The sequence below is a fragment of the Onychomys torridus genome, chromosome 4 (assembly GCF_903995425.1).
Source record: "Onychomys torridus chromosome 4, mOncTor1.1, whole genome shotgun sequence".
NCBI classification, from domain to species: domain Eukaryota; kingdom Metazoa; phylum Chordata; class Mammalia; order Rodentia; family Cricetidae; genus Onychomys; species Onychomys torridus.
The window spans coordinates 114,790,441-114,807,457 of NC_050446.1; the positions used below are offsets into that span (position 1 = coordinate 114,790,441).

The window sequence follows — 17,017 nt, forward strand, 5'->3', positions numbered from 1 at the left end:
GAGTGAGAAGTGGGGGGAGTGTGTACAGTCATAGATTACCTTTAAAAGTTTCTATATGTTTAAGGAAGTGTGTTAATGCAGCTCATTAAAAATGTAATACATAAAAACAAAACAAAATAAAATGTAACACATAATTAAGAAATACAGATTAATAAATAGTCATCTATAATAATCAAACTTAGTCATGTTAGATATGTTTTCAAGGTTATACATAGATAGATATATTTAGATAGATAGATGGCCTTCAAACACTTCAAAGACCTACAGAATATGTCATTTAATATGTTTAATAACCTAAGGCTTTTCTGACAGTGAGACACATCTGCTCCTGACAGCATCAGTTTACTTCAGAGTAGATGATGAGCATCCAAGAAAATCCATATGGAGTTTACTTTCCTTGTGGCAAAAGTTAGCCACTGGGCAAGAAACTGCTCTTGCATCAATTGCTGACAGTATGCTGTCCAAACTGGACCAATAGGATGCAAAACAGCAATTGCCAAACTTTGTCAAGATAAGGTAGGACAGTCCTTCAAAATTTCCTACTTCTCAGAAATGTCTTTCAGATATACTAGGCCTGTAGGCCAAAGTTGGATGCCCCAATGTTACAGAAGAACCTAGCATGACTGTCCAAGCAGCCAGATGTCCCTGTCACTAGGTAACATTTCACCCTTCTAGGGTCTTTGACCAAATTAAAGGCTAAACAGTCATCAAAGGTTTTCCTTAGTTATGATAAAAGGTAAATTAAGTATAAAACTTTAGAGTCACAAAGATAAGATAAATTCTCTAAATTTGCCAAATACAAATGGACTGGATATTGTAACTGTAATTCTTACTTAATAACTGTTTTGTTGTATATAATTTTACTATGTTAAAGTTAAAACCTTCCTTTTTAATTAGACTAAAAGCGGGAAATGTGGAATATTTCTTTACACTGTGTGAATATATGTTGCTATAATTGGTTTAATAAAGAAGCTAACTGGCTAGTAGTTGGACAGGATAAGGTTATGAGAAGAACCAAACAGAGAATGCTGGGAAGAAAAAGAGGGTGGAGTCAGAGGAGAATTGAGCAGATGCTGAGAGAAGCAAGATGGATATGCTGTAATGAGGAAAGGTACTCGGCCATGTGACAAACCATAGATAAGAAATATGGGTTAATTTAAATGTAAGAGTTAGCTAGTAACGAGCCCAAGCTATTGGCCGAGCATTTATAATTCATATTAAGTCTCCATGTTGGTTATTTGGAAGCAGCTGCTGGGGCAGGAAAACTCCACTTATAAATCACAATCAAAACTGCACACCCCATTCTAAATTATGAGCAAATCAAGTGGAAAAATGATGCCTTTCTTCCTTCCTCCTTTTATTTTTCTTCTTTTATATTTTAGTCATTTACACTACAATGACTCAAAATGTGATTTCTTTTTTAAGAGCAAGGATTTTCCAAAGAAAGTTGTAAAGTTTAATTTTTGCTCATTTTAATACCTTTGAAAGTGCAAAAGTGAAAACAGAGGAGATAAAGTGAAAACTATTTTCCATGGTAACGTGAGAGGAGGATAGACTAAGAGTAGGAAACAGTTCCTTTAAACACATTCCTTTAAACCTAGCCCTTCAGAGGCTGAGGCATAGGCCACTAAGTCAGCTTGGGATACAAAGCTATAGCCTACCTTAAAAATGAAAACAAGGGAAACAAGAAAGAAAAAAAGAGAATGAGAAAGGGCAGTGGTAAGGTTGCTATCCACTCTCTGAGCCATGGAGTCCTTATCCGGAGGATGCTTAGGTTGAATTCTGGTTTTCCCAGAGAAGCCAGTGAGGCTCAAGATGTGGAAAGCTGGAGGCTTCAGGTGTGTTGTGCTTCTAGAGAGGCCAGCACCTGCTCTTTCCCTCGTCACCTCAGCTGGAATCCATATTTTTAAGTTTCATGTTTTTTTCTTGTTGGTAACATACTATTGTTAGGATAGCACATTTATTTTTAATGTGGGTTGATACTGTTTCTTCAAAAAAAAAAGATGTGTCTAGAGGAGGTGAATAATTTTCTATGTCAATCATTTATAAGCAAAATAACTCTGGGAAAATAATTTCTTCTGGCCAAGCAAGGAATGAAGGGAAGTCAGAATTGGTGGAGAAACTTGTGACTCCTCAGGAAGCAAAACTTAGCATGATACCCCAGTTTCCTTCCCCCATCCAGCCTCCATTTTATTACTGACCCTTCCCCCTCTCCAATGAGTTACTTGTAAATTACAAAAAAAAAAAAATGAATTCTTGATACCTTACACTCCTTTTGTAAATGAAATAGTGTGGCCTAGTTCTGAATTTGTGAACCATTATAAACTTACAGTTAGGTTTTCTTTTCTTCCTTTCTTTCTCCCCCCTCCCCCTTTGGTTTTTCAAGACAGAGTTTCTCTGTGTAGCTTTGGAGCCTGTCCTGGAACTCCATCTGTAGACCAGGCTGGCCTTGAACTCATGGAGATCTGCCTGCTTCTGCCTTCTGAGTGCTTGGATTAAAGGCATGTGCCACCACCGCCCAGCTATCGTTAGGTTTTCAGTTGGGACACAAACACACCGTCTTTGGGCTTCAACAAGAGTTTTCTCTCCACCTACACTTTGAGTAGGGAGGCCTTGTTCATTCAGAGGTGAAGCTGTATCCCTGCACAGTGTTTGTGGCTTCGTAAACTCAGCCAACAGTCTCATTTTCCTAAGCAAACTGGAAAATGGAGAGGCGAAATGACCCAAACCATAACATTGTTCTTGTTTCTAAGGTCAGAGCTACTCAGTACTGCTCAGCCACAGCTCACATCTCAGTCCGAAATTTTCAAGGACTTCCGGGCAATGCAACCGGACAACTCAAGTCTTGGTTTTTGAGGCCTAAGTCAGAATTAAGGAAAGGAGCCAAATGCCCCTAATTTGTAATCTGGGAGTCTGAATGTCCTGGGCTAGAATTGCTGATGAGTGGCAGGGTGTTATGTCCTGAAGTGGGTGGGTGCCACCAAATGTTTTTGGAAGTTTCTGATCATTGTTGCATTTTCCACTGTGATAAGACAGATAGACCTCTCTCCTAAACTTCAGCTAAGGGAGAAAGGGTCCTAAGGGAACCACTGAGGATGCTTAATCTGCCAACTTTATGTTAGAAAACAAAACCAAAACAGAAGAATGCTTAACAGTCTGTAGAAAGGAGCTGACAAAGTTTCCCTTTGAAGTAAGCTTTCTTGAGGTGGTGGTGGGGACCTGGATCTGCGGTATAACGTTTGAAACATAGAGGTCATAATGGATTTGGATGTGACACAGCCTAATGATAGGGAGAGGTGAGGCATGTGCCAGAGGACAGAACAAAAGAAAATGAAAGCAAGCGAGAGAAACCAGACTGCCCTTGGAGTAAAAAACCTGTCTACCGGCAGCAGGGGTAAAGATGCAAACTTCTCCTTTCAGCAAAGAAGCAGGATGAATAACAACATGGAAAGATCGGTAGCTTTTCTAAATACTAGTAACAAATGTTCTAAGAAAGAAATTGGGAAGACACTCCCATTCACAGTATCCCTAAACAATTAAAATCGGAACAACCCTAACCACGGTGGTGAAAGACCTGTATTACACTGACTCCTTGTTTCCGTCTCTGCTTTGGGGAGATGGGAAACAGAAGCTAACGGGGTGGGCCTGGCCATTCGCCACACTCCTGTCCTCTCTGTCAAGGTTCCAAGCTATAGAAGACTAGCCGCATTTTGTTCTAGACACATTGTTCACATTGGTCAGTCCATTCTGCTGAACCCTCCAGAGATAGAACTTGCTCTCTGGGTAGCACCAGAATACAACAGTTCTCCTTTAAACACCCTCTGCTAATGACTGTGAGGATAGAAAGAGGGGTATGGGGACCCACAAAGGTTTCCTAGTGAGATCCGAGCTTGCTTTACCCAGCAGGGCTGCATTAAGGGATGGCTTGACCATGTGTGTGGTTACCAGGTGATTGGAAGGGTTTGCATTTGGCTGTGCTAGGGGGAGGTCTTTTGCCTCACCCCTTGGCATTCCTATAAAAAACCCTTTAGAAGAGCTAGGAGGGGGCTGATAGATATTGATCTGGGCCCTCCCGAAGCTATCCTGTGTTTCTGTTTGTTTCTCTCTTCACTATATTTCTATCTAACGTTTTTTATCCCTCTCTTCTCAAGAGTACCCTGGGGAAAATGTGGGAGCTGGTTTCCCACAGAGGAAATTAAGGAAACATAGGAAAGGAAAGGCTCACTCTCACCAGCTGAAAAATCAAGACTGTCAGCACAATTAGCAACATGTTCTCTGAAGATTTCCTATGTGTAGACGATATTATTCTTATGTAGAGATACTTAACATTAAATAACATTAAAATAGCAATCAGCCATGCTAAGGCCCTAGTGTGTGTGACATTTACTCCTTTTTCTGATATTTTCAAGGAATCTCATAAGACTTTTGTTTACAATAAAAATACCCTTTCCTTTGAACCCAATGCTCTAGGATATCCTTATCAGTAGTAATCCTACCCAACACACCCCAAGAAGGATCCCATGATCCCCTTCAAGCCCTTAGTCACCCTTCAAATATGGGAATTCAGAATCCACCAAAATCATTTATGGGTCTATGTAAAAACAATGAAAGGGGAAGCTCACATCCACCCTCTTAACTCTTGCATTTAAATTTATGTGAAAAATCTATTTTAATAAATTTCCAACTCTGCTGCATACTGGCTCATCCTGAAATCCTTTTCTTTGAAGTTAGGAATCCTGACAGCATCTGAATGGAGGTCTCGGAACTTCTGAGGCTGCAGGTGGCAGCAGCATAGAGCTGGGTCTCAGGCCCTACAGCTATTGATTTGCACTATCTGGAAAAGAAAGCTGATCATTGTTCTATGTCTCCATAAAACAGGAAGAAAAAAAACCATTCACTTCACAGACTGTCTGGGAGGATGTAGGCAACTAAGCCAAGAAAATACAAGTCCTACTGTGGGGGCACCGACAGTTGGATCTTCTCTCCACTACACCATACATTGCAAGCTTCCTGAGGATGAAGACCAGAGAGAACTCATCGATTTCTCATGTTCTTGGCAGGGTACCTGGGACACAGTCAGTGCTCAGTGGATCATTGAGTTGGAGGAGTGAGAAGCACAGAAAGCAGCTGTCCTGCCTCTATCCCCTCAGACCTTTCAGTGCTTTGAAAGTAAACCTGTTGACTTTGACTACCTGCAACCTGTTTGCCCAAGGCAGTGGTTCCAACCTGTGGGTTGAGACCCTTTGGGGGATAGCATGACCCTTCACAGGGGTCACCTACCAGATATCCTATATATCAGATATTTACAATTCATAACTGTAGCAAAATTACAGTTATGAAGTAGCAACAAAATAATTTTCTGGTTCTGTGTGTGTGGGGAGGGTCACCGCAACATGAGGAACTGTACTAAAAGGTTGAAGCATTAGGAAGGTTGAGAACCACTGGCACAAGGGCTTTGTCTAGGGCACCACCTGTGTGTGTGGGAGCTCAGGCAATTAATGTCCCCCAGCAGAGCGAATCTTGTGTTTTCTAGGCACTAAGATGACCTCAGCTTGCTCGGGGCTCATCATCCTGATCAGATTTGCCTGCTGTCATAAAGACAGTGACTGTCTGTCATTACTTTTCTCTTGGATTCTAGTGAGAGTCTCTCTGTACATTGCTTGTGGGGCTGTGTGCTCCCTGCTAAATGATGTGGTGAACAGTACAAAATGCTTTTTTTTTTTTTTTTTTTTTGCCTTGGTGGGAAAACGCCAGTGGCTTTCCAGAGAGAGGCTCTTTCTCCTTGGTCTGTCATCTTGAATCTGCCCTCAGTGGTGGCACCAGAGAAGAGGCCCAGAAATGGACATTTTGATGACTTGTACACTACTAGTTTGTAAAGCCTGTTTTCATGTTCTTCTAGGTTCTCTCGTCTGTACTGTTCTCCACATCGCTTAAAACAACAACAAACTCTTGTTGTAACTGTATTGGATTATAGCATACCAACATGGATCTCCTCTTCCTGGTACTCAGTCTCTTGGCTGGACAGTCACAGGGCACACAAGCCATGCTGATTATCAATTCAGCCTCTGTCACCCCATTACAAAGTCATTTGAGGTTTTGTTTGTGTTTGCTTTTGTCTTTTGAAATAGGCTCTCCTTACGTTGTCAGTGATGACTTTGATCTCACTATTCACAGCAGATAGGCCACAACTTCAATGCCTCAGTTTCCCAAGTGCTATGACCACAGGTTTATACCACTGTGTCTAGCTTCTTCACCATGAATTTTAAAAGGATATTCAAAGCTACCACTTACTCGTTTATTTTTTTAAATTACCTTTATTTTGATGTGTGTGGGTGTTTTGCCTGCATGTATGTCTATGCATCATGTGTATACAGTGCCCATGGAGGACAAAAGAGGGCATCAGGACCCCTGGGACTGTAGCTACAGATAATTGTGGGCTGTCCTGTGGGTACTGGGAATTGAACCAGGGTTCTCTAGAAGAGCATCCAAATGCTCTTAATTGCTGAGCCATTCATCCAGCCCCAATCCTACCATTTATGATGTACCCCATAGGTGCAAGACTCTGCTACTCTGTTTACACACATTATTTCATTTACGCCCATGTCAATTGTCTAAGATAGGTAATATCCCCTTGTCCTATAGATCAGGAAACTAAAGCTAAAGATTTCAAAAGTAGCTAGAAAGTTACAGAGCTAGGATTCAAGCCCAGCCTTCAGCAGAGGTCATGGCCTTCTGCTCACCCACCAACCCCCCTTGCTTGGTCTTAGGCCCCTGGCTTGCCTGTTGGGAGCCAGAGAATTTCCATTGGTGCCCAGGAAGCTGACGCCCTCTTCCATTTGTGCCACACTTCCCCTTCCCAGGCATGGCCTGCTGTGGAGTACAGTTGTTCATTAGAACTTCAGTTTGCTCCCAAGATCATCCCCATGGAATCTATTTGTGTAGTGTCTACCTGTCACCGTCTCAGGCATCTGTAGTCCCACCTTCTCCGAAGTCACCCTTCTCTTTACTTCAGTATGTGTTCTAGAGGCAAGACACCCAGCCTGCTCTCTCAAAAGGGGAGGACATCTTTGTTACCACACGAAGATGGTGACCTTTATGGAGGTCAGAACTAGATGACCAAGATGACAACTTTGTGGCAAGTCTTAGATGACTTGTCCTCAGCATCCCGCTATGGTCCCCTTAACTAAGCAGGAAGTCTGGAGTTGTTTTCTCTGGGGCAGTTCTTAAGCTTTATCCACTCTCCATCAAGCCTGTGGGAAATCTGCGGCAGCTCTTGATCTGGATGAGGAAATTCTTTATTGGGTGAGGATAGCTTGGCATAAACCTGTGAGCAGGTTTCCTGATGGTGCAGAGCCTACCTATGGCGATTTCTAAGCAAGAAGATCAGCACGGCAATGATTAGGCCAATCACAAATAAATCCCAGTATGGTCCAGACGGTGTTGTCCAGTTTCAGCCATTTCCATCTCCTGGTGAACTGCTGGCAAGAGGCATTCAGTCAAAAAAAAAAAAAAAAAAAAAAAAAAAAAAAAGGAAAACAATCCCAGCACCTCACTGTAGTCAGACCATTTCCCCTCACAAACCTACCACTACCACCCTACCCTCAAGCCATCCCCCGGCTCCCTTCCATCTTAGAAGATGTGACATATTTCAGGGTAGCGCCCATACACAGCCTGAATTACCACCATTAAAATAACCACAATGATGCATAAAATGTATCTGGACAAGATGGTGGCACTTGTCTGTAGTCCCTGCACTGGGAAGGCTGAGGCAGAAGGGTCTCAAATCTGAGGTCAACCTGGGTTACATGGTGACTTCCAGGTCAGCCTTGATGATATCATAAGGCCCTGTCTAAAAAAAATTAATTTCTACTCTTAAGAAACACAGCTCTCTGTGGCATCACTTGCCGCCTGCCATCTGCTCAGTCTCAGATTTTGATGGCAAGAGCCGTGTTTTGAACAAGTAGATGTAGCACATCCCTGCTTACTCTGAACATGGAGTGTGCGGAAAGAGTGTCTGCTGAATTAATTCACTGGTTGTACTACATAGTGTCAACACATACTCAACAAGCAGAATTGCTGTGTGGTAAGTACAAGACTTTGCATTCTACTTATCAAAGAAAAGTTAACTAAAAAAAAAAAAAAAAGACTCCCTTGGTAAGCCTCATCACTTTGTCCCAGAGTGTCTTATTCAAAATCTACTTGAGACAAACTTACATTAAAAAACAGAATATCTTGGAGCAAATGCATAGTTTCCAGTTTCAAAAGGGCAAAGAACACAGGAATGTGAGCATCTGGGCTTGTCTGAGCAGCCATGTCATACAATCTTCTGGCCAGGTGAATATCCTAGAAAGGAAGCAGTCCATCCCCATCAGGTACAGATACGTGAGAACCAGAAACTGTTGTTAGAAATGCCACAATTTCTGTTTGGTAGGCAGAATGGGTCCACAAAATTCTCCATACCCTCATACCCTCATCATGCCTGAGCAGGAGAGGGAAATAAATTAAAAGTGTGGGAGGAACTCAACTTGCCATACTAGATGTGGGGGTCACATGGGAAGAATCAGAAGCAGCTCAATGAGCCAGCAAGGCAACAGGGGGTTTGGTCTTAACACTTCAGGGAACTTAATTCACTAACAATCTGAATAAGATTGAAAATGCATTCCTCCTCACTGCCTCCAGTATGGAACTAGTCTTGACTTTAGTCATATGAGATCATAAGCAGAGTCAGGCCATTTAGACTGTTGATCTAAAGAGACCATGAGAAACTAAATGTGCTGTTTTTAGAAAGGACATTTGTGATAGAAAACTAACATAGGCCTCAAAATCCTTTCTTATTATTACCCTGGATTAGTTAGCTCCTACTTGTGAGCAAAGAACTTTAGGTACTTGTAAGTACAGATCCCTGAAATAAGTGTAGTTAGCTAAATGATAATCACATAATTCCATAGTATGAATCATGGAATGTGATAATCTATTTCTCTCCAGGTTCTTGACAGTCTTGGACTATCTGTTCAAAACTAAGTTTACTAAGATGCTTACTGCACAGTAGGGTTTCAATAATTCTTACAGAATGAATGGGTAGGCTATTTTATCTCCCAGGTTGGAATCTGATTCCTGAATGATATGTTACCGTATTCTTTTGGGGCTTTTTCCTCATTGAATTATGCCAAGGTAGAAAATTATTTTCTTTATTTTCCAACTACTTATGGCTTATGTTTTTATTTTTATTTTGCTTGCTTAACATTGATGAAAAGGCTTCTAAGGAGTATACCTTTAAAACATTTTTTTTTGGTTTTTTGCAAGACAGGGTTTCTCTGTAGTTTTGGAGCCTGTCCTGGAACTTACTCTGTAGTCCAGGCTGGCCTGGAACTCACAGAGTTCCCAAGTGCTGGGATTAAAGGTGTGTGCCACCACTGCTCAGACCCTTTAAAACATTTTTACATTTATTTTGTGAGTATGCATGTGTGCGTGCATGCGTGTATGCGTGTGTGTGTGTGTGTGTGTGTGTGTGTGTGTGTGTGTGTGTGTGTGTAGAGAGCTGCGTGTAGCCGCACCCTAAAGATGGCTCTGGCTTCTACCCTCTGCCTTCCCAATGGCAAACACTCTTTATGGTAAACAGCTCCTTATTTGGCTATGGCTGGATTCGTGTGCTGCTGGCATATGTGTGAACCTGTGGACAGTGCCCACGTGGCTGCTTGGGGTTGGCAGCCCAGCCCTACTTAGGTGCTGGGAGAGGCTTGCCCCAGGAGAGAGAAAGAAAGACAATGCAACTAACCAAAGGGTCCTGATTAAACTGTATTAAGAAGAATCCCAGTGTTGCGTCATCCTTGCTGGTCGAGGCGGGCGCGACAAGTGGTGGCCTCCTACGGGGACAATTACCACGTCTCTCTCCGGATTCAGAACTTATTACAGTCAGGCGGTATACCGGTAAGTTCTCAGGAAAAAAAAACTGACAAAAGCGGGTTTTTACGCTCACCTGTAGACAAAAGGGGAGCGGGATAGGGCTGCGACAATAGCGGACGGGTAATTCAATAGAGCCGCGAAAAGAGCGGACGGGTAAGCAAAGTCAACAAGGGAAGCCTGCTGCAGGACTGTAGCGGACGGGTAATTTGCATAACAAAACAAGCAGGTAAAACACAACCAGCAGGTGAAACAAAACAAACAGGGAAACCGGAGGGCTGGAGCAGTTCTACAGAGGCTCCGAGAAACCTCCGAGAAACTTCTCAAATTGAGGAAAGAAAAAAAAAGTATACTAACATGGGCGCTTCTTCCTCGCACCCAATTTTTCTGGCTCTTAACGAGCTGCTTCTCTCTAAGAAATTGAAAATAAAAAGAAGCACTCTAGCACGGTTTCTGCAAGAGTGTGATGTAATTGCTTCTTGGTTTTGCAATTTCAGGAAGCCTTACAGCCTTCCTGGGAGAAATTGGGAAGAGACCTAGGTTTGGATACTGGTGCAGATCGCAGTATCATAGCTAGCAAAGATTGGCCTTGAGGTTGGCCTATACAGGCTTCCTCACAAACTTTGCAGGGACTGGGTTATGCCAGTGTTCCAAATGTTAGTGCAAATTTGTTAAATTGGCAAGATTCTGAAGGTCACTCTGGCGTTATGCAACCCTATGTCCTTGAGCTTCCAGTGTCCCTCTGGGGGAGGGATCTTATGAAATCCATGGGCTTTCAGTTGAGCAATGAATACTCCAAAGAATCTAAAAATATTACGAGAAACATGGGGTGTCATCCTGATTTTGGCCTGGGAAAATTTTTACAAGGCAAAAAGGAGCCAATACAAACAGTACCTAGGAAACCCAAACAAGGGTTGGGTTTTTCCTAGGGGCCGCTGAGGAGGGCATTCCCATATCCTGGGTAACGGAGGAGCCAGTTTGGGTTCCTCAGTGGCCACTCTCCTCTGAGAAATTACATGCTGCATATCAATTAGTGAAAGAGCAATTGGAGGAAGGGCACATTAAACCCTCCCTTTCTCCCTGGAATACACCCATATTTGTCATCAAGAAGAAATCAGGAAAATGGAGATTGTTACATGATCTTAGAGCTATAAATGAGCAAATGAGAATTATGGGACCTGTACAGCATGGTCTTCCATTGCTGTCAGCCTTGCCTGAAAATTGGCCTATTATTGTGGTAGATATTAAGGACTGCTTCTTTTCCATTCCACTGAATAGCAAAGACAGTGAGAGATTCGCTTTCACTTTACCGTCCACTAATCATGAGGAACCTGATAAAAGATATCAGTGGGTTGTATTGCCACAAGACATGGCCAACAGTCCTACAATGTGTCAATTATTTGTAGCAACTGCTTTAGAACCTTTGAGAGCACGTTTTCCTGGCTTGAGATGCCTCCATTATATGGATGATATACTGTTAGCAGCTAAAGAAGAGAGCATTCTTCAAGAAGCATATAGCTCACTTGTAGAACTGCTAAAGCAAAAGGGACTCTATATTGCCCCTGAGTAGGTGCAACAGAGCAAAGTTGTCAATTATCTTGGCTCTAAAATAACTAATCATCATATCATGCCACAAAAGGTAGAGTTAAGGAAGGATCATCTTTGCACATTGAATGATTTTCAAAAATTATTAGGAGATATAAATTGGATAAGAGGAAGTTTAGGAATGGCCAATTATGAATTAAAACCATTATATGATATTCTAATTGGAGATGCAGCCTTGGATTCACCGAGGCAATTAACCAATGCAGCCCGAGAAGCCTTAACAAAATTAGAGGATAGGCTACAAAGAGCTTTTCTTCAAAGAGTGCAAAATAATGATGATATTACCCTGTGCATTCTGCCTACCCAGTTACAACCTACGGGAATTTTATGGCAAAAAGGACCCTTGTTATGGATTTATACTAAAATCTCACCTGCAAAATCAATTGAGTATTATCCTACTGCTGTAGCATTACTTGCGCAACAGGGTATTCAGCAATGTTTACAATATTTTGAGACATCACCACAAATGCTAGTTGTTCCTTATGATTCTACTCAAGTCAAGGTATTATGTGCTGCCATAGATGATTGGGCAATACTACGTTGTACCTATCCAGGACACATAGATTGCCATTATCCTAAACATCCACTATTAACTTTCTTTAAAGAACATCCTGTAGTTTTCCCTAAAGTAACTGCTTCAAAGCCCATTCCAGGAGCAAGTGTTATATTTACAGATGGGTCTAAGACAGGCTGTGGTGCTTATATGGTGGATTCTAATGAACCTGTAAAGCATCAATTCTTGCCAGGTGCACCTCAACAGGTGGAGCTTTCAATAGTTCTTGAAGTTTTCAAGGCTTGTCCATTTGCATTTAATTTAGTGTCAGATTCTAGTTATGTTGTTAATGCTTTGAAAAGCCTTGAATGTGCAGGGCCCATCAAATCTTCTAGCCCAGTTAGCTCATTGTTTGGCCAATTACAGAAACTGATCTGGCAACGTAAGAATCCCTTTTTTGTGCAACACATCCGCGCACATACCAGTCTGCCAGGTCCATTGGCTAAAGGCAATGATATAGTGGACCAATGTACTAGACAGGAATGGATGGATGTTTGTGGCTTCTGCCATACAACGAGCACATGCTTTCCACAAAGAATTTCATGTTAATGCAAGGACATTACAACAAAAGTTTTCTATCTCACGTGCGGATGCACGAAAGGTGGTACTAGATTGTTCCCAATGTGTCATTTTTCATCATCCTTCTAGATTAGGAGTTAACCCTCGTGGTCTGCTCCCCCTAAAAATATGGCAAATGGATGTTACACACATCTCTGAATTTGGACGTGTCAAATATGTACATGTATCTGTTGATACCTATTCTGGAATCATTCATGCCACCCCAATGGCAGGAGAAAAAGCCTCTCATGTCATTGCTCATTGCTTAGAAGCTTGGGCAGCATAGGGTAAGCCTCAACAGTTAAAGACAGACAATGATCCTGCATATACTGGACAGAAGTTCGCTTCCTTCTGTCAACAGATGAATGTGCAACTTGTACATGGCCTACCATATAATCCATAAGGTCAAGGCATTGTGGAGCATGCTCATCACTCCTTGAAGGAGTTGCTTCAAAAACAAAAAGGGGGAATAGGCTATGGCCGTACCCCTAAGGACAGACTTTCTCTTGCATTATTTACTCTGAATTTTTTGAATTTGGATGCTTCCAATTGTTCTGCTGCATATTTATCTAAAAGGTTGTCTAGTTATCTTTTAGGCAATTGGACTGGAGAGTTCGATAACCTGATGGACCAGCTGAGAGTGGCTATTGTCACGGTGAATTCGACCCGAGTGGATACTGGACTGGTGGAGGGACTGTCTTCCTGGATTGCTACAGCCATGGATCACATGAAGGAGTGGGCAGGAATAGGAGCCCTAGTAGGCTTACTGGTGCTCACCTCCCTAGTATGCTTGTGGTGCATTTGTCGCATTAGGATCTCACAGTGTTGCCATGCGGCCATGATTGTCCAAGCCTTTATGGCCATTGATGCAGGACAGTCCCCCCAAGCCTGGTTGGCTACTTTAAAAGATATTTAGGCACAGGATGCGAGGCCTGCGCACTGCACTTGAGGTTATGATACGCTGACCTCAAGAAGAGCAAGTCTGATTGCATGTGGGTTGGTACCCTAACTCCCACCTCTGTGAAAAGGGTATCGGACGGGTCTAGTGTTCTCTGGGTGGACGATGCCTGGACAAACATTAGTACATGTTCCATTTTAGCAGAGATCAGACCTCTACTCTTGCCTGTTGCTTTGTAAAACAAAAAGGGGGAACTGTAGAGAGCTGCGTGTAGCCGCACCCTAAAGATGGTGCTGGCTTTCACCCTCTGCCTTCCCGATGGCAAACACTCTTTGTGGTAAACAGCTCCTTATTTGGCTAAGGCTGGATTCGTGTGCCACTGGCATATGCGTGAACCTGTGGACAGTGCCCACATGGCTGACTGGGGTTGGCAGCCCAGCCCTACTTAGGTGCTGGGAGAGGCTTGCCCCAGGACAGAGAGAGAAAGACAATGCAACTAACCAAAGGGTCCTGATTAAACTGTATTAAGAAGAAGAATCCCAGTGTTGCGTCATCCTTGCTGGTCGAGGCGGGCACGACATGTGTGTGTGTGTGTGTGTGTGTGTGTGTGTGTGTGTGTGTGTGTATGTGTGGTGTGTGTGTATGTGTGGTGTGTGTGTATGTGTGTGTGTGTGTGTGTGTGTGTGTGTGTGTGTATGTGTGTGTGTATGTGTGTATACTATAGTTCCCAAGTGGAGGCTAGAGGCAACTTCCAGAGCTCTCCTTCCACATGTGTGTCACACATTGAACTAGATGTCTTTCTGTACACTGTGAATTTGTGTGGTTCCCATTGGATAGTAAATAAAGCTGCGTTGGCCTATGGCAGGGCAGGATGGAGCCAGGTGGGGAAAATGCAAAAGAGATAGTGAGGGAAGAAGGGTGGAGTCCAGGAGCAACAAGATGCCAGCAGACCGGTAATGCCACGGCCATGTGGCAACGTGTAGATTAATAGGAATGGGTTAAGATGAAAGAGCTAGCTAGGAAGAAGCTGAAGCCATGGGCCATACAGTTTGTAATTAATGTAAACCTCTCAGTAATTATTTTATAAGCAGCTGTGGGACCTGCAGATGGGAGAGATTCCTCTGGACTGCTGGGCAAGGCGGGACCAGAGAAACTTCTGGCTACAGCGATCAGGCTTGGTGGCCAGCTCCTTTACCCACTGAGCTGTCTCCCTGGCTCGGGAGTATTACTTTTAAAGTGTCTTTCCCAGAACTGTGTTTTGTTGGGCATCTATGGATTATGGAGAGTTTTTTCTTTTTTCCCCAGAAATTCACTTTGTTTTTGGTTCTGGGGATTGAATTCAACACCTCATACATGCTAGGCTACCAAGCTGCATCCTCAGACCCTGGTGTCTTGTTTAGGCTTCAATGACGTGTGAGCCCTCGGGCCTCCACTAACCCTTTCCTTGTGTGACGTCCCCTCGGCTGTGTCCTGCTGATCTTTTGTTCCTTTCTCTGCATTCCTTCCCCCCCTCCCTGACCCCCTACCGAAGCAGGGTCTTACTGTATGACTCACGCTTGGCCTTGAACTCACAATCTTCCCAGACAGCAGCCTCCTGAAGGCCGGGATCACAGGTGTGTACCACCATACCTGGCTCATTCCTCAAAGACTTCTAAAGCTTCGAGGTCTGCTAAATAAATTTGTTGGAAGGAAAAAAATGCTCACCTAAAGTACTTAAAATTCAAGATATTGGGACAAATCTTCCTAGCAAGAGAGAAAACAGACATTGTAAACTGTAGTCTATGTCTTTAATTCCAGTCTATTCAGTGTGTGTGTTCATAGGCCAGTGGGGTGCACCTTCTAAAGCCGTATCAGCCCACATGTGGAAGGCATATTAACTCAAATGACATGGTGCTGGGCAGCTTTTGTCAATAATCAAGGTGTTCACTTACTGTTTTTTGGTTTTATTATTATTATGATTTGTGTGTTTGTGAAGGTACGTGTCATGTGTGAAGGCATGTGTGGAGTCATGACAACTGGTGTTGGATCGCCTTATATTTTAATGTGAGTTCCATGTTGCCAGACACAGCAAGTGCATTTACCAACTGAGCCACCTCATTGGCCCTTGTTTTTGATTTTTGAGATAGGATTTCTCGTAGCCTAGGCTGAGGATGACCTTGAAGTCCTGATCTTTCTGCTTCTTACCTCCCAAGTGCTGGAATTACCTGTCTGTGATTCTTAAACTAATCATCATCAATTTAATTAATGATTAATTAAATTAATCATTATTAGTTTATTTCTTGAGGCATAGGAGTCTCCATTCATTTATGTGATCTGGAGTTTAAAAATGGCAAGAAGTGCCTATAAGTAAGATGGGCATACATGCTTTGTTCAACAGACTTTGAAGTTCGGAGAGGGGTGAGATGGGATATGAAAAATCTTCCTTTAAAATTCCAGAAAAAGAAATTTTTGCATGCTTCTAGCTTATAAGGGCAACTCAAATAAAGGAATTTTCATTGCTAAACTCTGGAAATGACTCCTCATTCCTTGAATTTACTTAGCAAAAGGTTCACACCACTTTTTTTTTTTTTTTTGATATATGTTGTTTTGAGGATATCCAGGACTCAGTAAACTAGTCCATATCGAATACCTAATCAACTTAGACATAACTTGTCCTCTGTACATGAGAGTTTACTTTAAAGTCAGTGGTTCAGGTTAGGTGAACCAATCTCTGACTCTTCTCAAAGAAGATGGATGTTCTAACTAAAATATCAGGTGGGCCACAGTACTGCTTAATGTGCTCATATGTTCAAAATGGCTTCTTACAGGCCCAAGAGGCAGACTTCTCTGACAAGGAAGCATGACATACAGGTTCTCCAGGCCCAAATATTTTAATATCACCAAAGATTTCCTATACTAAAATAGACCATGAGAATAGAAAAGTGGTTGCTTGAGTAATTTATTTTCATTTTCTTATGATTGTATTTCTCAGAAATTAGGGGAAACTGATATTATAGAACTGAATAGGAAAAAAAAATCACCATAACCCTCCAGTGAAGTGGGAACTACTGATAATATTTTATACATATTCTTCCAGCAGATGATATGCTTTTCCCAGAGGACATTGCAATCTCTTTGAAGATTATTTTGTTTTGTCCCTGACCCCAGAGCCAAGCCCACTACTTCATAATGTGAACAATCACCTGGTAAATATATAGATGAGTGAATGAAAACCAGGCCATAATATGGCATTCTAGAAGTAGGTATCTTTTAAACCTGGGAATATATTGAAAGAGTTGAGGGGGAGGGATATATTGCTTAGAATATATTTAGAAGGAAAATGGTATATGAGGCTGTTGTTATCAAGAACAGTTAAGTCAAAGAAGGCACTAAATTTAAAGAAAGAAGTCTAGGATTTATAATACCAGTAAGGTATTTTCAGTTTGTGTGTTTGTCTATCTGCATTGCCTTCGGGGGACAGTAAAGGAAGTGGCAGTTTGAAGGAGTTACACTTTATCCACAAT

The 17,017-nt window shown here is 42.3% G+C and overlaps 1 pseudogene; it reads right to left on the reverse strand.

Annotated features, from left to right (window-relative positions):
• Nucleotides 1-7,354: 7,354 nt before the first annotated feature.
• The window catches only part of LOC118581907, a 30,100-nt pseudogene continuing 20,437 nt past the window's right edge, over nucleotides 7,355-17,017 (reverse strand).